We start from the raw sequence: 25,926 nt of genomic DNA on the forward strand, positions 1-25,926 counted from the left end.
GTGATGTAAAACACAACGATGTGCTGAAAAAAACTAGGTTCAATGCTTCCAAGCATGCGTCGACTTGATTCTGAGCATGCTTGGATTTTTAACCGATGGTCGTGCCTACTAACGATCGTTTTTTTTCTATCGGTTAGGAATCCATCGGTTAAATTTAAAACAAGTTGGCTTTTTTTTAACCTATGGATAAATAACCGATGGGGCCTACACTCAATCGGTTTGGACCGATGAAAACAGTCCATCAGAACATCGTTCTCATCGGTTTGACCGATCGTGTGTACGCGGCATTAGGGTTGTCCTGCCTGTTTCCCGCTGTCTGTAACCTATGCCGCTGAATGGGTGAAGGATTCGATTTGGCTTCCAGGCACCTGTCTCTGTGTCTAATCTATGTGGATACTGTTGGGAGGAAGCAAGGCTACCGCAAACCGGAAGTGACCGGAGGAGAAGTAAGGCGGCGCTGAGAATGCCGTGCATTGCTATTTCACTCATTTTTATTCTATGTTCTTATGTAAGAGTCCACTTTTTACCAAGTTAAAATAAAGATACCCAGTAACATACTACACTATTGGAGGCTTTTCTCTCCTTTTGCTCCTTGTCTTGGTGCCCCTTGTTGGAGCGGTTTTCATTATAGGCCAGCTGACACCTATGAGACCAGCGGGAGTGGTGGAGGCCATCAGTCATTACAGCCATAGTTGGAGAACAAGCAGATGAATGATGGGAAAAATATCAATGCCTAATTATCCATAATAGAGGTAAGAGTTCTGGGTGGATTACCTGCTTGATTCATCACCCCTATTGTGAAAGGATCCCAGACGGGACATTCCCTTTCCTTCTTGGGATCATCACCACTACACACAATAGTCACTTGATACCTATGAGGACTGGTCTCTTATTCGAGACATCTACATAGTGACTTCTTAAAGCGGGAGTTCACCCAATTAAGTTTGTTTTTCTCTTTTCCCCTTAGATTCCTGCTCGTTTTGTCTAGGGGAATCGGCTAGTTGTTTTAAAATATGAGCCGTACTTACCGCTTTCGAGATGCATCTTCTCCGTCACTTCCGGGTATGGGTCTTCGGGAGCGGGCGTTCCTTCTTGATTGACAGTCTTCCGAGAGGCTTCCGACGGTCGCATCCATCGCGTCACTAGTAGCCGAAAGAAGCCGAACGTCGGTGCGGCTCTATACTGCGCCTGCGCACCGACGTTCGGCTTCTTTCGGAAAATCGTGACGCGATGGATGCGACCGTCGGAAGCCTCTCGGAAGACTGTCAATCAAAATAGGAACGCCCAGTCCCGCAGCCCATACCCGGAAGCGACGGAGAAGATGCATCTCGTAAACGGTAAGTACGGATCATATTTTAAAACAACTAGCCGATTCCCCTAGACAAAACGAGCATGAAGCTAAGGGGAAAAAGGGTCATGTGCGGGTGAACCTCCGCTTTAAGACTATCCACACAATTATCCATTTGCACTTTATTATTTGCACAAATATGGACCTTCCATGTTGTCCATGCCTCACTGTGTCCATACCTCACTGTACCCATGCCTCACTGTGCCCATGCCTCACTGTGCCCATGCCTCACTATGCCCATGCCTCACTGTGTCCATGACTAGACTGACGTTTAACATGGGAGTCTATGGAAGGGGTGCCCAGGTTTGAAAAATCAGTGCTCACCAACCAATAGCTCCCCCAGACAACAAACTTTGCACACTTGTAGAGGAGAAATTGGACTACATGTGCGCCAATTTTTGGGTCCAGGGGACCTACGACCAGCTGGTACCGGGTCCATAAAATCACCGGAGAAATTACCGTTTAACATGGGAGTCTATGGAAGGGGTGCCCGGGTTTGAAAAATTGGTGCTCCCCGGCCGTAGGTCTCCCAGTCAACAAACTTTGCACATTTACAGAGAAAGAGTGAGGCTACATGTGTAACATGTTTGGGGTCCAGGGGACCTACGGACGGCTGGTACCAGGTCCCCAAATTCTGAGAGATCAGGCAGAAATAGGTGACTCGAGTATAAGCCGAAGGGGACATTTTCAGCACAAAAAAATGTGCTGAAAAACTTGGCTTATACTCGAGTATATACGGTAGTCAGGGCCGCTTATAGAAATCACGGGGCCCCGTACAGCCTACCTGACGGGGCCCCCGTGCACAAATTTCCAAACAAAAATCCCCCTCCTAGCACAACCCCTTCTAAATTACCCCTCTGCCCCCCCCAGTCTCTCCTCCCAGCACATATCCCCCCATTATTCCTCCTCACACATATCGCCCTCCCCAAATCACCATTACATTTGCCAACACAGCCATGAAGAGGTGTGCTGTGTTTTGTTCTCCCCTCCTGTCAGAAGAGTGCTGGTCTTTATAGTACATGAGACCGGATCGCTCTTACTGTAGATTGCATTGCACTGTACACACACACAGCGCCCCTATCTCCTCCAAAGGCTGCTCAGTGCTCACCTCCCATCAGCAACTAATGTGGATAGGGGGCGGTGTGTGTACCAGGGGCGGATCCAGAGTCTAGTTTCGGTAGGGGCACTCCCGGAAAATAAGGTGTTGCTTACAGAACTGTATTTAAAGCGGGGGTTCACCCTTAGAGGGCACTTTTCCCCCTTAGATTCCTGCTCGTTTTTACTAGGGGAATCGGCTATTTATTTTAAAATATGTGCAGTACTTACCCGTTTACGAGATGCATCCTCTCCGTCGCTTCCGGGTATGGGCTTCGGGAATGGGCGTTCCTTCTTGATTGACAGTCTTCCGAGAGGCTTCCGACGGTCGCATCCATCGCGTCACGATTTTCCGAAAGAAGCCGAACGTCGGTGCGCAGGCGCAGTATAGAGCCGCACCGACGTTCGGCTTCTTTCGGCTACGAGTGACGCGATGGATGCAACCGTCGGAAGCCTCTCGGAAGGCTGTCACTCAAGAAGGAACGCCCGCTCCCGAAGACCCATACCCGGAAGCGACGGAAGAAGATGCAGCTCGAAAACGGGTAAGTACTGCTCATATTTTAATAAAAATAGCCGATTCCCCTAGACCGAACGAGCAGGAAGCTAAGGGGAGAATTTTTTTTTTTTTACAAATGGGTGAACTCCCGCTTTAACGTATCATACAGTCTCCTAACCTTGTTTACAACAGTGACACTGTTTTAAAGTGTTACATGCATCTGATCACAATGCCGGTATCATATTTATTCCTACTGAGACACACAACCACTTTATCCCAATATGACATGCTGGTGCAGGTCCCTGAACGCACCCTGCATGCATTCTGGGACCCGCACGCATGACATATTGGGATAAAGTGGTTGTGTGTCTCAGTAGAAATAAATGGGATGCCGGCATTGGGATGCATGTAACACTTTAAACATCCCCAAGCCAGTAAAAGACAGCTCTGCATGCTAGACACATGTCTGCAGCATGCCCTGTGTGAATAAAGCCTAAAGATGAATTTTTCTGTCATTCTATATAATCATTATTATCATGATAATCACACAATACAGGTGCTCAATGCACCTGTATTGTGTGATGATCATAATGATAATGGTTGGTAATTGTAATATGGCACATGGAGGGGGTTAATGTACTCTCTGACCAGTGATAAATAATTAACCCCTTTGTGCTGCATTAGTGGCAATGTTTATAAACCCCTTCATGCTGTAGCATAAAAGGGGTTAATTAACACTGATGGTGCCAATGACTGTCATTAATGCAGCACACAAAGGGGTTAATTGCCACAGGTCAATAATACTTAGGTGAGTACATTAACCCCCTCCAGGCTCCATGTGCTATATTACAATTTGCATTGCAAATTATTTAACCCCCCTCCCCCAAAGCATTAACCAGTCCACTTTACATATCTAAGACGGAGGTGTTAAAAACCGCATTGTTATGCAAATGAGCTACGTGATTACTCACTTGCAGACACTGAGACACTGAGCTCTGGCTACAGGTCCTGACTTTTGCCAGCATCTTTTCTTCAATCCCGTGCTCCCCAGCCTCTGAATAATGACGTCAGACCAGCCGGGACTAGGAAGCTCCTGTCGGGTGGAGATCACTCCGCCTGACAGGGAAGTGAAGCATCACTAGCACCGTTCTGCTGATACTCTGCAGGTGTGTAGCAGCGGTCTTGGTGTCACCGCAATCCCCACCCCTATAGTGACACTACTGGGCCCCTCTAAATAAACTGATGGGGCCCAGGGAATATATCTTAGGCCACCTGGGAGCCGGGGGAAGCAGAAAAATAGTCCCTTCAGATGATGCCTCATAACGCTGTCATTCTCTGCTCCACCGATCCTCCTGCTGTCCGGGCCCCCTGTGTGCCCGGGCCCCGTACAGGAGGGCTGGTGGTCCCCCCCTATCAGCGGCCCTGACGGTAGTTACCTTTTAGGATTATTCACTCATCCTATTGCACTTTATTTGCACGTATGGGCCCGGATTCAGAGAGCAATTGCGCCTGCGTAACCATAGTTACGCAGCGCAATTGCTTACTTGCGCCGGCGTAACGAATGCTCCTGATTCAGGAACCTCGTTACGCCGACTGCAGCCTAAGATATGCGTGGCATAAGGCTCTTATGCCCGTATATCTTAGGCTGCATTTTTGAGATGGCCGCTAGGTGGCGTTCCCGTTGTGCTCAGCGTATAGTATGCAAATTGCATACTAACGCCGATTCACAACGTTACGCGAGCCAATGTTACGTATACCCGTCGTTCCCGCGTCGCGAAATTTGAACTTTACGTAGTTTGCGTAAGTGATTCGTGAATGGCGCTGGACGCCATTCACGTTCACTTTGAAGCAAATGACGTCCTTGCGACGTCATTTGCCGCAATGCACGTCAGGAAAGTTTCCCGACGGAGCATGCGCTCTACGATCTGCGCGGGAACGCGCCTAATTTAAATGATTCCCGCCCCCTACGGGATCATTTAAATTGCGCGCGCTTACGCCGGGCATTTTGCCGGAGCGCCCACGCAATTTACGGAGCTACTGCTCCGTGAATCGCGGGTAGTGCAGAAAATTTGCGGGGGCGCAGGGCAAAAACGGTGCCCTGCGCCTACGTAAAAAAAGCGCATATCTTACTGAATCTACCCCATGGACTTTTTGCACATTTATCAGTTGTTGATTTGTTGTATCATTGTTTAGTGCAAGATAGTTTTTTATAGATACTGTTGGGTTGATTTACTAAAGGCAAATAGACTTCCACATCCAATCATGTGCAAGCAAAAATGCTGTTTTTTTTTTTCCTTGCACATGATTGGGTATTCTTTGCGAAGTGAAGCTTTACCTCATTTACTAAATCCTGGAGCAATTACACTTGCAGAGTGCCAATTGATTTGCCTATAGTAATTTGACCCCTTTGTTTCAACAAATTGCTACAGATTATACTACTGAGCAGAACATTCTGTGGTTCCATATCGCCACCTAGTGGCCATGGATTTCTGAAGCATGCTTGCTTATACAGGATGAATAGTCTGCAGGCTGTGCCAACCTATCAAGGCTCTTGCTCTTCTACATCATGAACTGGTGTATTTGTACTTGTCAAAAGTTCATCAGCCTCCAGAGGGTCTATCAAGACTGTGTCGCTATTTTTTGTGAGTTTACAGAAATAATAAGCGTTGCTACCAGGATTTATTCAAGAATTTGAAGAATGTGAAGTTTACCCTTTTGTTATTCAATATATGCTTATTGCGATTTTTTTTTAATAAAAATAATGTAGTAGAATACATATCGGCCTAAACTTATGAATACATGAGTTTTTTTTAATTTTTGGGGTAAATATTTTATAGCAGAAAGTAAAAAATTATTATTCGTTTTTTTTTTTAATTGTCGCTCTTTTATTGTTTAAAACGCAAAAAATATAAATCAGAGGTGATCAAATACCACCAAAATAAATCTCTATTTGTGGGGGGGGGGGGGGAAGGCATCAATTTTGTTTGGGTACAGTGTCGCACGACCACGCAATTGTCAGTTAAAGTGACGCAGTGCCATATCGCAAAAAATGGCCTGGTCAGGAAGTGGGTAAATCCTTCTGGGGCTAAAGTGGTTAAAGTCACAGTCATGCCACATCCACACGACCGTTATTCATGTCATGGAAAAAAACGAAGTTTTTCTCGACGTGATTCCTCTCAAGCCTGCCTTGCATACACACGATCGTGAAAAAAAATGCTTGAGCAAAGCGTGGTGACGTACAACACGTACATTAGAATGGTGCCACCCTTTGGGCTGATTATGCTAATTTCCCCATCTCACAACTTGCTTCTGAGCATGCGCATTTTTTCCCCCCTCGTTAAAGCGCACACACAACCGTTTTTTACGACGTGAAAAACAACGAGAAAAAATAGAGTAGGTTCTAAGGGCCTGATCCACAACGAGCGGGCTTAACTTAAATATTCGGATTTAAGTTACACCGCCGCAAAATCTCTACCTAAGTGCCCGATCCACAAAGCACTTACCTAGAAATTTTGAGCGGTGTAACTTAAATCCGTCCGGCGCAAGGCGTTCCTAATCGAATGGGGCAAGTCCCATTTAAATTAGGCGCGCTCCCGCGCCGGACGTACTGCGCATGCTCCCGACGTTATTTTCCCGACGTACTTTGCGCGGTTTTACGTTGCGCCGGGTTTTGAGAATCACGACGGGCGTAAAAAAAAAAAAGAGTTGCGGCGGGAAAACTTTTTTTTTTTATTTTTTAAATGACAGCGACGCGGGATAGAAGGGTCTACTTTTACATGGTGTACTAAGTTTACACCTTGTAAAAGCAGCCCTAATTTTGCGACGGCAAACTAATACTTACGGAGAAAAAACAAAGCTTAAAAGCTTTGTGGATCTCCGTAAGTGCTAATTTGCATACCCGACGCTGGATTTCGACGAGAAATGCCCCCAGCGGCGGCTGCGGTACTGCATCCTAAGATCCGGCAGTGTAAGTCCCTTACACATGTCGGATCTTCTGCCTATCTATGAGAAACTGATTCTGTGGATCAGTTCCATAGACAGAAACAGTAGATACGCCGGCGTATCCCTTTTGTGGATCAGGCCCTAAATTTTTAACAAAACAAATTGTGGGAAAATAGGCCTAATTTCACACTCTCGGCGCTTATGGGGCTATAGGTATTTACAACTCTGCAAATAAAATTATTTATGTCCTATGGCTAGGATATGGATAAAGCAGCTGCTCAAAATAAAACAAAACATGTATACATAGTAAAATAGTGATAAAAATAATGATAAAAATCATCAAAAGTCTCTAAATTTTTAATGCCCATTTTTCTGGTCGAGAAAAATGCTCTGGAGCCCACACACGACCATTTTTCACGTCCAATTTAAAAAAATTGAATTTTTCTCGTCATGAAAAACGGTTGTGTGTACGCAGCATTAGAAATGTTTCCTCTTAGGCCCCTTTCAGACTGGGGCGGGAGCTGCGGTGGCGGTATAACGCCGCTAAAAATAGCAGCGCTATACCGCCGGAATTGCCGCGGGTATCAGCCGCTAGCGGTGCGGTATTAACCCCCGCTAGCGGCCGATAAAGAGTTAATACCGCCCGCAATGCGCCTCTATAGAGGCGCATTGCGGGCGGTATTGCCGCGGTTTCCCATTGTTTTCAATGGGAAGGAGCGGTGAAGGAGCGGTATACATGCCGCTCCTCTCACCGCTCCAAAGATGCTGCTGACAGGAGATTTTTTTGTCTCCCGCCAGCGCATCGCCTCAATGTGAAAGCCCTCGGGCTTTCACATTGAGTCTGCAGTGAAGGAGTTTTTCAGGCGCGATAGCAGCGCTATTTTTAGCGCTGTACCGCCTGAAAAACTCCTCAATGTGAAAGGGGCCTTAATGCAGAGCATACAGAGAACAGGATTACACCATCTGCCTTCGCAAAATTTAATATTCCTTCAAATATCTAGCACTTTTTCTCTTGATTGGAGGAAGATGTCCTCTGATCAGAAAACAGACCCTCTGGTACTATTTTGCTGTTACACTAGTTGTGTAAAATGTAATGCTATACATAGTTATGTTAATGTGTATGTAATTGGTTATTATACTGCCATCTTGTGGTTATTTTGTTTATAGCACCATCCTTTTCTGTTTATCATCTGTGTCCCTTCCCACATTATGCTGTACTTTAGGGCCGAAACAACGAATCGATTAATCGACAAATAATCGATTATGAAATTAATCGATTACTATTTTCATAATCGATTAATCGGCCAGTAACATAATGGGGTTAAGAAAAAAAAATTAGCCTTTTATAGTACAAAAAAGAGGAAATCGCTGCTGTAAATATTACTTTCACAGTTCCACAGTAAAAAATTTTTTTTTTCTTTTTTTTTTCCAGAATAGATTTTATTGAGAGTAAATAACAATACAATAGGATATACAGTACGCACATTAAGTAGGTGATGCAACAAAAAGTGACATTTGCAAAGAATATTGTAGATACAGTACAAGTATTTGAAAGTCATATTAAAACAGTTCATTTTATTTTCCCCTTAATGTGTGTCCCCTAGACTGTAGGCGCTAGGGAATATAGGGGAGGTGTACCCTCGAGGGTACACTGTAGACCATATCCGTCCTATTAAGGCTAGATTGGGGAGTCTAATTTTGAGGAAAGGGGGGGCAACCCCAATCATGCTGTCGCAATGTGGTAAAACCTAGGAACAGGGGTGTGAAATTTCAAAAAAGAGACCAGAAGGGACGATCCCCAACCCCGGTCACCCCTAACGGGATCTCGGCTGTGGCTCGGGGATGGGGAGTAAAGAACGAGTGAGGAACATTAAAAAGAATAAAGATAAACATCTGGTCGGTAATAACGTTGAGTGTCTCCCCCCGCTTCCAGTTCCCTGGGCGATAGGGGTCCCGTACACACCTTACAATCAAAAGTAGCTTTCCCAAGGGTCACGTATCCCTTTCAAAGAATTTGTAAATGTGACACACATTTCGCAAGTTCATATAGTCGGTCGTTGCAGACAGAGGTAATAAAGGATCAGGATAGATGAGAAAGAGAGTAGAACAAGATATAGAATGTAACAGCGACCCGTTTACCTAAACAGTTACATTCATAAAGGAGGTTTTAGAGGATATGTTAGTCAAGTCAGTGAGTCAAGATCTATTCCGTATTGGGTGTAATGGAGTTCTTATATTGAGTCCAGCCTCCCCAGATGAGTCTGAATTTTTCAGTATTGTCTCTAGCCTGGTGAATCAGTTTTTCCATCAGTTCGATTTTGTTCACCCTATCCTGCCATTCTGTCAATGTAGGCGGAAGGGGGTCTTTCCACCTTATTGGGATGCATTGAGTAGCAGCATTAATCAAGTGTATTAAGAGTGATTTTCGATACATCGATTGGGGCAGAGAGGTGTGATGGAGAAGATACTGTCCTGGGGTAAAATCTGGCGTGCAAGATGTAATTCGAGTAATATGTGAGTGTATCTCCTTCCAATAGGGCTGTAGTTTCGGGCAGCTCCACCATATGTGTAGTAGAGTGCCTTCCTCTCCTCCACATCTCCAACAAGCCGGAGATACCGTTGGGTAAAATTTGTGCAATTTGCTTGGGGTCCTATACCACCTTGAGTAAATTTTGTACCTGTTCTCTTGGGCTGATACATTAATAGAACCCTTGTGTGTATGGGTCCAAATTGAGCTCCAGTCGTCATTTGATAATGATATCTGGAGGTCAGTTTCCCATTTCGCGTGGATGGTGGTCATAGCAGTGTTTTGTGGAGTGAGCCAGGAGTAAATTTCAGAAATAAGATGTCGTTGTGGAGCAGAGGATTCACAAAGCCTTTCAAAGTGTGACAGATCCCTGCACCACGAGTCTGAGGCCTGTGAGTCTAGGAGAAACTTTCTAATGTGAAAAAATTTATAGCGTGGTATGTGGAAGTCTGGGAATTTCTGAATCATAGCCGAGTGAGATAGAAGTTTACCCCCCTCAAAAAGCTGATGCGCTCGTACCGAAGGTGCCATCCCAGATCTTCTTGGATCCCTAGTGTCAATACTCTTCGGAAAGCCGGGGTTATGGTTAAATGGGGTCATAGGACCTAGGTGAGAAGCCGTGAGCGAGCCTTCATGTGTCTTTCTAAGGTAAGTAAGGGTTGGGCCAATCAAGGGGTGGGATGTACATGACCTAGGAGTGAGTGCCTTATCTATCCAAGGGAGGTGTGAAATCCGGAAACCAACAAAGGCTTCTTCTAGTTCAACCCAGTCTTTTTCCGTTCTGTGGGCATGCCAATCTACTATTCTCGTAAGCAAGCATGCTTTGTGATATCTAGATAGGTCCGGCACTCCCAGTCCACCTTTCAGCTTGGGCATGGTCATTCTGTCCCAATTTAACCTGGCTGGACGTCCAGCCCAAAGAAATCGTCTACATGTGGTTTTGAGGGAGGCTAAAAAAGAGGCAGGGAGTTTAATGGGTATGGCTTGAAAAAGATAGAGAAGCCTGGGAAGGACGTTCATTTTCAGAATCGCCGCCCTTCCGAACCAGGATACCGTGCCTTTAGTCCATATCTCCAGATCCGACTTAATGGTTTGTAAGGCAGGTAAAAAATTCCTAGCGTACAGATCAGAGAGTTTAGTGGGCAATTTGATGCCTAAGTATGTTAGGTCATTCGGGTCCCATTTAAAGGGGAAATTGTGTTTGCAGAGGGCCACTACCTCTTGAGGAAGGGACACATTCAGTGCAGTTGACTTTCCGAAATTGATTTTAAAGTTAGAGAGTGCTTTGAATAATTTGAAGTCCTTAAGTAAATTCGGTATGGAGACCAGAGGATTCGTTAAAAATAGAAGGACGTCGTCCGCGTATGCCGCCACTTTATATTGTTTCCCTTTAACGTCGACTCCCTGCACGTCCGGATTATCGCGCAGACGTCTTAGAAAGGGTTCCAGAGTTAAAATAAAGATCAGGGGTGATAAGGGACAACCCTGCCTCGTGCCGTTGTGAACCGAGAAGGCGTCCGACAGGCGACCGTTCACCCTAACCCGGGCTGTGGGTGTTGAGTATAGCGCCATAATCATTTGTAGGAAGCGCTGTGGCAAGCCAAGCCTACGAAGCGCAGCCTCCATATAGTCCCAGGCCACTCTGTCGAACGCCTTCTCGGCGTCAAGGGAAAGCAAAAATCCCCTGGTCTTTGAGGTTGTCAACCAGCGATGTATGTTTATTGCTTTCGTGGTGTTGTCCCGCGCCTCCCTTCCTGGGACAAATCCAGCTTGATCAGTGGAGATAAAATTCGGGAGGAGGGAAAGTAATCTATTGGCCAATATTTTAGCGAAAAGTTTTAGGTCCACATTCAATAATGAAATGGGACGATAATTTGAAACTAACGTATGGTCCCTCCCAGGCTTCGGTATCAAGGTGATATGTGCTTCAAGTAAGTCTGTTCCAGTAGAAGGAGAGAAAGGAATGTTATTGAATGCCTTAACAAAATGGGGAAGTAGCAACTCAGCATGTGCTTTATAGTATCCAGTTGTTAGACCGTCCGGGCCAGGGCTCTTGCCTGGCTTCAATTGTTTCAATGCACACCTTGCCTCTTCCACCGACACTGGCTCATCTAAATGAGACAGGTCAGGGATCTGAGATGCCGGCACACCATAATCAGATAGAAAATCGTCTATAAGTCTTCCCCGATGTATAGGCGTCCCTGACCCGGCCGGAGAAGGTAAGTTATATAGCGATGAAAGAAAAGATGTAAATTGTTTGGCTATCAAGTCTGACCTATGTAGAATCTCTCCTGTGGGGGTGGTGATGGAATGAATCGTATTGGCTTCTTTTTTCTTTTGTAATGCGTGTGCTAATAACCTGCCAGACTTATTGCCGAATTCATAGTAGAGTTTATGAGTCAGGTTAAATTTGTATTGGAGTCTTTTGTGCAGTTCAGTTTGGAGGTCCTTTCTGGCTTCCAATAAAGCATCAAGGGAAACCACCGCCACAGAACGTTTATGAACAGCTTCCAATTTTTTAATTTTAGATAAAAGTTCATCAAGTCTGGCAGATCTGAGCTTGCGCCGTCTGGACATAATAGAGATGATTTTCCCCCTGAGGACGCATTTGTGAGCAGCCCAAACCGATGCCGGTGCTACTTCCTGTGTGGAGTTATTAGCAAAGTATTGTGTAATAGTCTCTGACACTTCAGTAGCCAGGTTGGGGTCAAGCAAAATGGAATCATCCATCCTCCATACTGGTCTACCCGGAGAGAATCCCCTCCAGGATAGCGTCATCGTGATAGGGTGGTGATCTGATAGCACCATAGGCTCAATTGAAGTGTCAGAGAGTTTAGTCAAATCTTCCTGGGTTACAAAAAAGAAATCAATTCTCGAGTATTTGGTATGTAGGTTAGAGTAATAGGTATAATCTTTTGTTGTGGGATGGAGTGTACGCCACGTATCGTGTAAAGTCAGCAAGTCTAGTTGGGTTCTAATGGCCCTAAGAGCTTGGTAAGTCAGGCAAGAGGAGCCGTTGGATGTGTCAAGAAGTGGATTTAGGGGGACATTGAAATCCCCACCTAGGATCAGCATTCCAGATTGAAAGACCGTGAGTCTTTGAACTACGTCTCTAAAGAAGCTAACCTGTTGTGAATTAGGGGCGTAGATATTAGCAATGGTCATTGGTGAGTTATAAATCTTGCCCTTGATAAAGAGAAACCTCCCGTCTGGGTCTTGTTCGATGCTTTCAACCCGAAATGGACAGTGTTTGGATAGTAAAATGGATACCCCTCTTGATTTCGATACCCCGTTGGTGGCGTGATACACAGTTGGGAAATTGCTGCTTCGCAGTGTGGGAATGCTATCTGTCCTGAAATGAGTTTCTTGTAGTAGAACAATTTGCGGCTTTTCCTTCCATAGAGAGGAAAGCAACAGGGAGCGTTTCTCCGGTGTATTGAGTCCTCTTACATTTAGAGAGTACAGTTTCAAATTCATGTTAGAGGTGTCTTGGTCAGTAGACCGGGGGTTTGTGTCAGTTCTGTCAACCATCATCTCCCTAGAGACCTGGAGTGATAAGTGGAGAGAAGTGAACGAGAGGAGGAAAGGTGAGAAAAAAGGGAGGTTACAAGCCTAGTTAAGTAAGCAAATTAGTAGGACTTGCGAAATGGAGAATTGTACACTAGTACAGTGTCCAATATTCAATTGAAATTAATAAAAAGCCGAACGGCTAAGGGTACGGTGCACCCAAATCGGGTTTACCACAACCAGTGGGTATCAGAGCTACCAGGCCCTACCGTGTGGGGGTCGGCCGGACCGAGCCTGGAAGCAAAAATCAGTGAATTTAGAAAATATTAACCAACAATATTAACAATCAAGTAATACCAATGGGATTGTCCCATGTCACCCTAGGACAACCCCTAACATAAGGTAACATATGCCAGCCATGTTTAAAATCTCTGGCAATGACTATTTCCCAGGGAGTATTAATATTGCCACATAGGAAGGATAATAATCAATACACTGGTGAGTCTCGTAGTGTATAGTCAGGGGTAGCGTCCTTCCAATAAGGTAACATTCGTTCCTCCACTCCCCCCTATTATTACCGGGTTCTCCCATTTCCAGATCGGGCCAAGCATAACACATCCCCCTCTCCCAAGAGCTGGGAGACATGCTAAGATCCCCCACCAATGATCTTACTACCTCCCAGTGGTACCCAGAGATATATTGTGGTATAGTCATGGAAACCACACCACTCAATCCGTAAGCATTGCAAGTGAATAGTCTGTATCAATATCTAAACTCTCCCCTCTAAAGCATATCTAAAGCTACTCATCAAAACAAATGAGAGAGATACTTTTATAACCAAAACATATTGAATTGAAGAGAGCATATTCAGGTAGTAGAGATTCCAGCCGGAAAATTTACAAATAACCATACCTCTCAGGATAAAATTCAAGTATGTAGAATAAGGAAGTCTCATAGTGGGCTGTAAGCCCCGGTGAAGTCTCAAGAATGCTCTTAAGTCTATGTTCACAAAGTCTCCCTACGCACAGCATTTATATGGGCTAGAGAACCTATTTGTGAGCAGAATGACAGTCTTTATATTGGTAGAGCCAATTATTCCCTGTGTTTTAGACCAGGATCGTGCGTAAAGTCCAGAGATTCCTTAAATGGACACGGGTGGAGTATATGTGGGTAGGTAATAACAGGCTTACCAAGCAAAAAATAGAACAAAAAGAGAACATTTTTAGTGATAAGGCAACATTAAGACAGCATTCACTGTAGCGGGGTAAAGGGGTAAAATTCCATCCCTAGTGTTCAGCATTTAGGTTTAATCACTCAGATTTTAGTGCACTGGGGAGTGCTCCAGTTCTCGTTAGTCTAGCGGCATATAGATTGTTGTGTCATCCATTCCTGGTGTAAAAGAAAGTTTGATTCTCTGCATGTCACGGAGGAGACCCATGGAGTCCTGTTGTTATATAGGCTGAGGTATTTGTTTTATAAGGAGGGTGCTGTCAGCTCTATCTGACAGAATTAAGCCATCTGTTCTCAGGTAGATGCGTATCAGATGAAGACACTATCTGTCATATCTCAAGGATGTACCCTGTCATAACAAATTTCAAACTGGTTCTGTAGAAAATAGGATGAACAGATAAACTCCAAAAAAGAACATAACCGACTCTTTTCTTTACTCCAGAACCATAAACGGAAGGGCAGGATGTTCTGCCAACAGGAGACTTCAGGTAGGTATTTATTAACGGTCTCTTCGTGCCCTCCTGGCAGCTGGCCTAGGTGAACCTAGGTTATGAGAGCCAGATGTCGTATCATCAGGTGGTACTCCTGATTCTGAGGGAGAGCGCCGACGGCGGTAATTGGTAGACTGAGTCTCCATGGGTTCCATACGCTGTGGTGGCCAGCGATGTACGGATTGACGGTACATTGCATACCATTCTGGTACCGCAATCAAAGGGATCCCCAGGGTGTCACAGAATCTGGGCAAGTCCTCCGGGACTTTCAACATTGCAGTGCGCCCTTGATGAGATGCAGACAGGCAGAATGGGAATTTCCACTTATACCCTATGTTTCTGTCGCGTAGGACATCCAAAAGGGGTCTGAGATCCCTGCGGTGTTTTAAAGTGATACCCGACAGGTCTTGAAAGAGTTGAATCGGTGCACCTTGACAAGTTAATTGCTTGCCCCTAGCTTTTCTTAAGATCTCTTCCTTAATTCTAAAATCAGCCAGGCAGCATACTATATCTCTGGGTGGATCCGTGTCTTTTCCTTTAGGACGCAATGCACGATGAATTCTGACAAGATCTATGTCAGTCTGAGGTGGTCTGTCAAGTATGTAATTAAACAGGCCTACCACAGATTGGGGGACAAGGTCCCCCTCGACCGATTCAGGTAAACCCCTGACCCTCAAATTCTGGCGGCGTCCTCTATTATCGAGGTCCTCCATATGTCTATTCATGTCTCTTAATTGGAGAGTGTGATCATCCACCTTCCTTGTGGAACGCCTGAGGATAGATTCATGGTCCTCTAAAGCAGTTTCAGTGTGTGAGACTCTATCTGTGAGGGAGCGGAGGTCTAACCGCAACTCTGAGATTGCAGCCGCCAGAGCATCCTTAATGTCTGTTGCTACATTCTTTAAATCCTCAATGGTCAATGATCTTTGAGCTGTGGTGTTCTGTATTCCCCGAACCTCCGGTCCCACCGAAGCGGAGACTGGGTTCGGTGTCGGGCTAAGGATAATTTCCTCAGGGTCCCTGTGCTGCTGCTGTGAATTACCTGAGGTAATCCTCTGACGAGACGTCGCCATGTTCCCTCTGTTAGCGCGGGACATATCCGTGACTGAAAATGTCTCTGTACCGTTATTCTCCCTCGGTGAACGGGATCTCGAGGCAGATGATGACCTTGAGGCCGTTCCCATGTCGGTAAAAGCTGCAAATTTAGGCTGGGTGAGCTGTAAAGGTGGAAAGTTATCCCAGGGTGACAGGAGCTCAGCAGCTAAGCATCCATTCTCCCTCACGGTCCGGCCACGCCCCCCACAGTAAAAAATTAACCCCTTACAGTAGCAATTATTTGCTCTTTTTGTACTTTAAATGGCTATTTTTTATTTATTTTTTTAGCCCCATTATGTTGCTAAATGTCTTAGGCCTGGGTCACACCTATGTGTTTTTTGGTGCTTTTTGCAGAAACACACTACAGTTCATATAACCTGGTTTCCTATGGTACATGTTCACATCTGTGCTTTTTTCAGCTGCTTCATTTTTAGGAAGGGCAAGGACTTTTTTCAAATGCAAAACTGTGCTTTTTTGGTTCAATATACTTCAATGGAGAAGCTGCAGAAAAGCATGTAATGCGTTTCTTTGCGGCAATTTGTGTTTTTTAATCTGCCCAAAAACAGATTGGCCCAAAAAATGTAAAACCGCAAATCACAGCAAAATATATACAGTACAGACCAAAAGTTTGGGAACACCTTCTCATTCAAAGAGTTTTCTTTATTTTCATGACTATGAAAATTGTAGATTCACACTGAAGGCATCGACACGATCCGCCACCATGGGAGGATCCCATCTAATGACACTACACCCGCCGGGACAGCTCTTAAATAGCTGAGGGCAGGGCCACCCGTTAAGGGGCTCATAAATTGCGCCACGGAAAAGGTTGTCTATATGCTCACCTGTCCCTGCCCTAAAATATATGTGGGCAAAACCAAGAGACAACTTAGGGTCAGGATAGGTGAGCACCTCAGGGACATCAAAAATGAGGAAAAGGAGGAGGAAAAACGCAAAAAAGCAGGATACACAGAAAAGTTCCATGAAAGTCCAATAGCCAGACATTTTCTGCAATATCACGGGGGTAAGCCTGATGGCCTTAGGGTCAAAGGTATATACACCCTAAGGCTACCTGCAAGACGAGGTGACTTCGATAAAGTGTTACACCAAAAAGAAAAGTGGTGGATATACACTTTGAAATCTTTGGGAGACTTCCGGTTCCGGCGCCACATGAGGAAGAGGTAGATTCCCTCAGCTCCCGCCGCGCTCCTCTCAAACCCGGCCGATTCACCCAGCTACAGCTTCGGGGAGACCCCCCCTCCGCCCCCGCCACATCCTGGGCTCAGATGGATCGCTTTGTGGAGCGATCGTATGCTCGAGTGGCGGCCGCCGCGACCCACACAGCGGGAGAGCCGACGGCTGATGCAGGCAAGATGGCCGCCACTCGCACGCAGGCAGAGCTGCTATCGGCGCCTGATCAGTTACAGACACAGCCACAACTGCAGCCCCTCACAGCTCCTATGCCACCAGCAGCTATAGACCCTGCTTCCCCAGCTGGTATAGCGCAAGCAGTGGTGGCTTTGCTGGGCCCCACGCTCACTGCCACTGTGGATGCTGCAGTACACAGAGGGCTGGAACAGCTCCATATTGAAGTGCAGGCACAGGCACAAAGACTCGCACATGCAGAAGACAGGATCTCTTCGCTAGAGGATGACTCCTCAGCTGCCTCAGCTATGCTGGCACGCATTGATGTCGCACATAGGGACATCTGGCGCAAACTCGACGATTTGGAAAATCGCTCGAGAAGAAATAATTTGCGCATTATTGGACTCCCTGAGTCGGTTTCCGCCACTCAACTCACGAATATTTGCGCGAAAATAATTCCTGAACAATTAGGTCTCCGCATACCCTGCACCATTGAAAGGGCGCATCGCATCGGGCAATACTCTGAAAGTCATGTCAAACCACGCCACGTCATAGTAAAATACCTCAATTATGCTGACAAGGCGGCCATTATGCAAAAGTTTCGCCGCACACGCACGCTGTCTGTAGATGGAGCGCGATTACTGCTTTTTGCGGACTACTCCGTGGAGGTAATGAAACAGCGCAAGGCCTTCTCTGCGATCTGTACCACTCTTCACAATGCCCAAATCCGGTTCTCGTTGGCTTACCCGGCACTCCTTCGTGTCCAAACGCAAGACGGGGAACAACTCACCTTTGCCACACCTGACGAAGCAGAAAGTTACGTCAACACTCTGGGAATGGATATGGATCTCGCCAACTCTGCAGAAAATTCATCCTCTCCGCAGGCTCCTTCTTCATCTACACTGCGTAAACAAAGTAGCCCGACTAAGCCCCCTTACAAACGCATCCGCGTCACGCAGAAGGAGGACAGATCTGGCGGTCGCTGACAGCCCACGATGAAACCCTTTTTTTTTTTTTTCTTTATCGGACTCGCACTGGAAACGGGTAATATGGTCCCCCTTTCCTTTCTTTAGTCCTTTTATTCCTGGTCTAGTCTGCCCTTGTTTTTCCTTTTTTTTTTTATTATTATTATTTTGTCTTTCGGTCCGACTAAACCCTATGTTGCGATAGAGGACCTTGAAAATATTTGAACGCTGTGCCTGATCCTGTTTAGTGGTTACCTGACTATGTTCCTGTTATAATGGCGCTGTTCTTTAGCTCTCACAAAAAACAAACAAAAAAGTGCGCTGTAGAGGCTCCAGCTACTGATCGGTCCATTTCTGCTCACGTACAAGAGCTGACCATTCGTCCGCTAATACATGCGCCTCTGTCTGGAGTCGCTATGCCCGCTTCATGGACCCCTGTATACTTTGCCTACGCGGTGCCCTCCCCCTCCCTGTAGTTTATTTACCGACATCAGAAGAGGTGCTGATGAGTAGCGGGAGCCTAACTAGGTAGTGGAACCTCATGTGGAAAAAAGTGAAGTGTTTATCGTGTGATGGGTGTTCTTTACACCTAAATGTTGCTCTGTTATTTCTTTTTTTAGGTACTTATGATGACTGTTTACTGTTTATTCCTATTTGTATTGCGTTTCTACCCTCAGGAGACCTGAAACACTTTGGTGACTCTCGTGCTGAAGATGCCCTGCCTTCAGGGGTGCCTCTTGGCAAGCCCCCGCCTCAATATACCACTTTACCTCAGACATGGCCTCGTCAGCCAGTGGGAGTCACCTGAGGTTTGTCTCATGGAATGTTAAGGGGCTTCGTTCTCCATGCAAACGTATGTCCATCCTTAGGCATTTGAAGCGTCTCCGGGCGGACGTGGCTCTGCTACAGGAGACACACCTGTCCGCAAATGATCTAACACGTCTCCGTAAACTATGGGTAGGCTCGGTGTATGCCTCACCGGCTATAGGCCGTAAGGCTGGAGTGGCTATTTTGCTGCACAAGAATCTGCGACACACTGTTAGGGAGGTCAGAGCAGACTCGACAGGCCGCAAGCTGACTGTACACTTGACTTTAGGAACCAAACAAGTTGCCATCACCAATATTTATGCCCCTAACGCCCCGGACTCCTCCTTTTTCCAAGATATGGTACAATGGATACTTACTGCCCCTGAAACCCTTCACCTGGTAGGAGGGGACTTCAATTCCATCATGTCCACACTGGCCGACCGCACGAGTAAAGTGGCACGCGGACCGCACGATTCCCCCTCCCCGATGACCGACTCGACTCCACTAGCGCGATCTATTGCCTCCATGCGGTATGTAGATATGTGGCGTCTGATGCACCCGACGGATCAGGAGTACACCTTCTTTTCGCCCCCGCACAACTCGTTTTCCCGCATCGACTACTTTTTTGCCTCCCCTGCATTAACGACTACTTTGTGCGATTCGGAGATTGCGGATGCCAGAATTTCAGATCACAGCCCCATTATTATACATATGGCACAGGCTACATCCTCTTCCCCCTCGCCCACATGGCGATTTCCTTCATATCTAGCTGACAATGATGACTTCGGCCACATGCTTCGTGAAGCATGGAACGACTACACCTCAACTAACGGGGAACACATCACCAATCCGAACCTCTTCTGGGAAGCTGGCAAAGCTTTCCTGAGAGGGAAGATTATCTCGTATACCACTCAATTTAAAAGACATGCCAGGCAGCAATACGAACGGGCGAGTGAGGCTCTACGTTTGACACACGAACGCCTAACTCTAAGTCGCACCCCCAATAATATACAAGAGTGGCGTCAGGCTAAGCGTACGTTTGACCTGGGCGGAACAGCAAGAAGCTGCTAAAATGTCATACGTTAATCTACATTATCACAGATACGGCAACAAAGCAGGCAAGTTACTAGCCAAGTTGTGCTCGGGGCCAAGAAGACCTACTCATATTTCCTCCCTGAAAGATACGACTGGCTCTCTGGTCACCTCGCCTGCTGGAATTAGTAACTTGCTTGAGGATTACTACACAAAACTCTATGCAGCTGACCAGACGGACAATGTGGCTGCGGAAGCTCTCCTGGCTAAGATCCGTCTGCCCAAGCTTAAAATTGCACAACTAGAGGAGATTAACGCCCCTATCACCTCTGATGATATCCGGCGCACAATCAAAAACATGGCATCTGCTAAGGCCCCAGGTCCAGACGGCTACACAGCTGAATTTTTTAAATTGACTAAGGACTTTATTCCGGACACCCTACAACGGGTATATGCAGCCATGTGGGAGGGGGGCCCCTACCTTCCTACTGGTACGCAGGCGCACATAAAACTGCTATCTAAGAAGGGGAAGGATCCCTTATTGCCAGGCTCCTACCGCCCAATTTCCCTAATTAACGTGGACGTCAAAATTCTTTCCAAAATTATTGCGTCACGCTTGGCTCCGCTGCTACCTTCTTTGTTACACTCGGCTCAATCTGGCTTTGTCCCGGGACGCTCGGCGACTCTAAACATCCGTAAGGTTTTGCTGGCACTGGAATACGCTAAAAAGCACCCCGATCGCGACGTCGCTATTATTTCATTAGATGCCGAAAAAGCCTTTGACAACGTTAGTCTGTCTTGGTTGTTCAAAGTAATGGAACGGTTCGGTTTCTCGGGCCCGATCATGCGATTTTTGCAACAAATGTACGCATCACCAACTGCGCGTCTTGTTACCCCTGATTTTGTCTCAAACTCGATACCCCTAACAAAAGGGACAAGGCAGGGATGCCCCCTGTCCCCCCTACTTTTTAATTTTGCCATTGAGCCCTTGTCGAGATTACTCAACTCCCATGAAGGGATCAGTGGCGTCCCCGTGGGTAACCAAGTTCTTCGCTCTGCCCTATTTGCAGATGACATACTCCTATTCTCCACTGACCCCCTCACAGACTTTGACAGACTCCGAGATCACTTTGCGGCCTTCCGACTATGCTCTGGCTTCCGTATAAATTTTGACAAAAGCGAAATTCTGGCACTCAACCCACGATTATCTCCTAGATGGAGACCTCTATCTCCATTTACTATGGCAACTCAACACATTACATACCTAGGCATACGCATAGGCCGTGACCCATCTTCTTTGTATGTCCTTAATTACCCTCCGTTAATTTCAAAAATTGTCAAGGAGCTAGAGGCATGGGCGGCCCTCCCCCTTTCACTCTTTGGGAGATGCCACCTTTTTAAAATGGTGTCATTTGCACGCTTACTTTATCCGATGCAGACCATACCTTTATTATTGAAACACTCTGATGTGCAAAAAATCCATAGGGCTCTGTCTACTTTTATATGGTCCCGCAAAAAGCCACGCATTGCGCTGCAAAAACTATGCCTCCCAAAGTCTGAGGGTGGGGCGGGTCTACCCAATATTCGGTTTTATAATCTTTCATGCTTACTTAGACAGGGAATGGACTGGCTGAGTGGAAAGTCAAAATATTGCAATATCTTACTTGAGGGTGCTCTGACCGCCCCACATACCCTTTCAGCCATCCTTCACTCCAATAATAATGCTCTACCATCCCACCTCAAGTCAAGTATACTTATTAGAGATACAGTCATCGCTTGGAGGGAGGTACGGAAATTGTTGGGCCTTCCATCTAGTATCTCACGCTATCTACCAATCCAGGGCAACCCTATGTTTCTTCCGTCCACTCTTCACAAAGCATTTGATCACTGGCAAATCAAAGGGCTAACGAAAATAACCTCTGTCTACCATGGTGAACCTGCTAAGTTTAAGTCCTTCGGGGCCCTGTCGAGTGAATTCTCATTACCACCGTCGCACTCCTTCTTTTACCATCAACTAATTGACTATCTGAGGTCTTGTCATGGACCTAAATCTGATCCTTTCCAGCAGTCCTTCATTGATGTTGTACTAAAGAGAAACGACTATTCCATCTCCAGTCTTTACTCCTACCTTATTCAACACCAAACGGAGAAATACCACCTTGCGCCATTCCGAAAATGGTCCACCCTATTTGACGATGACGATCTACCGGAAAAAATCCTTGAGGGATACAGACATGTTCGCAAACTAACTATATCGGAAACATGGCGTGAAACACAATTTAAGATTATACACAGAGCGTATTTCCCGTTTCGCTTTAATAAAGCGGACCCAACTCAAGCGCAATGCTCCTGGTGCTCCCAACCTCGCCCCACGTTGATACACCGTCTTTGGGACTGTACAGCCATCTCCAAATTCTGGGACTCTGTCATTGCCCACATATGCACAGTCCATGATACTAGGATCCCGAAGTATCGGTTATTATGCCTGTTTGACTACACGCCACTAGCATCCTCTACAACGGCACTGGCGCCCCTCGTTATTCCGCAATGGGCTCATCTCTGCCTCCTAGTGGCTCGCAGGACTATTATGTCCCATTGGATTTCACCAACACCACCCTCGCTGGAAGCAGTGAAAAGGACCATGCTCTCACTCTTTTACTTGGAGAGGCTGGACACGATTACGCTAAACTTTCGCTCTACTTCCCGCTTTTTTGCGAGATGGCGTACCTATATTGTGGCCACATTAACTCGGACAGTCTTACAAGAAGTCATGCGACCATTTCGCTATACCGACTGGTACTTGAAAAGAGACCTCACCAACTCGTTAGGCCACCTTAAGGTCTGTGATCTATCTGACCCCTCTACTTCCTGAACACCGTAATACGACCATGGCTTTTTGGAGCTCCTTGACTTCCATGACTTTTTTATACCTACAGCCATTAAGTCCCGTAGCTATGCTAGCTATGGATGTGGTTAGGCTGATACATACTGTATAACATTCAGTGTTGGGTATTTGCTTCATGCTTCTACTCCTGAGGGTTTTACTTTTGTGTTTTTTTTTTTTTTTTTTCTCTTTATTGCTACTGTATAAGTCATCACTTATGTTTGTTTATGTTGTACTGCTCTGGTATACTGCATATTGACTACTGTTTTGGGGTTGTTTTTACCCTTCCTATCTGTAAGATGGAAATCCAAATAAAAATATTTGCAAAAAAAAAAAAAAAAGAAATCTTTGGCGCCCCTCGGAATTAATACAGAGTTGAGTATGCAACCTTTTCTTTAAATGTTTGTTTTTACCGCTGTCTCTTCAGGAATAGCCTCTCCTATATTCGTCCATCCATAGCAAAATTCTTATTTCCTGACATACCATGCAGTGATCATGTGACACTGCGATAACACGGCTGACATCTATGCTTTAAACAGGGATTGGGGCTTTTCTGGCTATACACCCCGCCTACTTACTCTGCCAATATGATTTCAGAATGGTATAATCCATTTTATCACCTTACCTCCTATGGAGGCTTATTTCTCAACCGCTTGTAGGTTTAATATGTGCTTGATGTGATGTATAATACCTGTGTGTGCTATTTGTTTTTTGTTGTCCTTTGTTTACGTTTCCCCTTGAAATATATATCAGACTATATTGTCTCATGTGATACTATTAGGAGGAACAAATTAGTTTCTTATTCGCATATGGGGAAAAAAATGGGGCACGTATGGCGATGACATCGGCTAACATGTTATAGCTTAAATGATACACTGTGACTGACATCAAAACCCTTTTCTCACATACCGGGATGGTACCTGTCAGGCTCTACGAACAATGTACGTTTTTATCAACAAAACACTCTAAAATCATTTTGTGAACGTTTAGTTCAGGAAAGTGGGCGTGCATAGCAGGATGCATAAGAAGGAGTGTTGCACTGCCCCTTTTCAAGCGTCCAGACGAAGCTAAGCAAGTCATTTGCGAAACGCATTGACGTCATCACGCTCAGACGCCGGACACTCACACACCCCCCTTCCCAGCTGGGGGTGGGAGCTGGAGGGAGCATCAGCTGTTGAGGACTCACCTGTATCATCGCCAGCTCCACGCACACCAACGTGCTGACACACTTACTACATAGCACGGCGGACAATCTGACCCGCAATCTACGGAGTCATTAGCACATCTGAGGGTCATACCTCGAGGCAGTGTCCCCCTACATGCCTGGAGCAGGGCATGATTGGGCTACAGCAGCTTTGATTAAGGACTTTGTTGTATAATTTCATTTATTGGAGTCACTACGTCTGTACGCAACTTGGAGAACCTCGACACAGCTCACATCTCAGTTTATGGATGCGGTAAGACTGTTCCAATTATTATCTTAAAAAGCAACAAGTTTGCTGTCTACAGAGTTGTTTCCATCATCATCTCCATTCAGGAATTGTATTTCACCCTAGCAACTGTCCCGATCCCCTTCATGGCAATGATTAAGGAGTGAGACTACATAGGAATATGACCAGCATGGTCTATCAATAATTCTGCAGCTGAAAATTTGTTTGCAGTCTCTAATGTCATCTTGATACCCTGATTTTCGTTGTTGATAGGTCTGGACATTTTTGGATATAGGGCATCATTCACCAATTTGGTGGGCCCCACACACGTTTTCCGTGCCAGCCGACATTTGTAGAATATACAAGTATATCAACTAGATTAATCTAGGGTAACTCATATCACCTGTCTGCTCTCCCCTCCCCGCAGTGTCACCTCTGTGGTCTGTCCACTATTTATTAGGTTTATTTCTACTTAATTTCTTGCATCATTTTTACATAATCGATAGGGGTTTTCCTTCTCCTGGTGAACCACCACAGAAGTGATACTTATGTGTCCGGACTGTCTGAGTCTCATTGTTGTATGTTTGTCATTGTTTCTTGTTTGTATGTCTGACATTAGCTATACCGCCTATGCGGCAACATACTGTTCTATTTAATAGCTCTGCCACATTTTCTATTTTTATTTGATTAGTTTTATCATGCTTTGTAGTAAATTAATAATTAATAAATCATAATATATTTTTTTGCACACCCTGAGTATAGTCCTTGCTTTGCAACAGTAGCCTCTTACCTAGGGGCAGCCTTTGTTCCTATAGGGTTGTCATCTAGGTTTCTCTATATTAATTCAGGGCCACCCATCACATGTGCTGGTGACCCAACCCCACCTTTTTTCTTTTTATGTTTTTAATAAAGGACTTGTCCCAAGCTGTCTCCTGTGTTTATTTACCATTTTTTACACTAAAGGGCCCGGTATGGAATTTGGGGGGACCCCTACGCATTTTTTTTTACATTTTTGTTCGGGGTTCCCCTTAATATTCATACCAGACCCAAAGGGCCTGGTAATGGACTGGGGGGGGAGGGCCCATGCTGTTTTTTTCAATAACTTTTATCTGTATTGCCGGGAGCCGACAATTAATTTAGAAAAGTCATTTTGTGCAGGGACTGTTATAAACACGGGAAAAAAGCGCCACTTTACAGGCATACTATAGACACCCCCCAGGTACGAAATTTAAAGGAATATTTCACTTTTATTGTTTCTCTTTAAGCATTATTAAAATCACTGCCCCCGAAAAAAATGCTGTTTTTAAAACTTTTTTTTGCATTGATACATGTTCCCTGGGGCAGGACCCAGGTGCCCAAACACTTTTTTATGACAATAACTTGCATATTAAACTTTAAAATTAGCACTTTTGTTTTCTCCTATAGACTTTTAAAGGATGTTCCACGGCTTTCGAATTTTCTGCAAACACCTGTAAGGGGTTAGCTCGGTAGCGGGGTGTGTGACCCCTTGGATGGGTTCACCACACACTGAATTTATACAGACAGGCAGTCGAAGACGGTTGTAAACAAAGATTTTGGTTTATTCTTCCATCTTGCTTGAAACAAGTGCAAGCATCCAAACAGCATAAACAAAATCAAACATAAAATAAACACTGGCTACTTTGGGTGTCTACCTTCCACACAGGAACCTATCTATGGAGTCTAGCACAGCCTAC

The 25,926-nt window shown here is 45.5% G+C and overlaps 1 protein-coding gene across 1 annotated transcript in view; it reads left to right on the forward strand.

Moving 5' to 3' along the window:
* The first annotated feature begins 272 nt into the window (after nt 1-272).
* The window catches only part of LOC120913343 (cytochrome P450 2C8-like), a 77,785-nt gene continuing 52,131 nt past the window's right edge, over nt 273-25,926 (forward strand). Inside the window, exon 1 of the mRNA XM_040323214.1 lies at nt 273-752. The gene's annotated coding sequence lies outside the window, so the exon portion shown is untranslated. The remainder of the gene's footprint in view (nt 753-25,926) is intronic.

The sequence above is a fragment of the Rana temporaria genome, chromosome 9, assembly GCF_905171775.1.
Source record: "Rana temporaria chromosome 9, aRanTem1.1, whole genome shotgun sequence".
NCBI classification, from domain to species: Eukaryota; Metazoa; Chordata; class Amphibia; order Anura; family Ranidae; genus Rana; species Rana temporaria.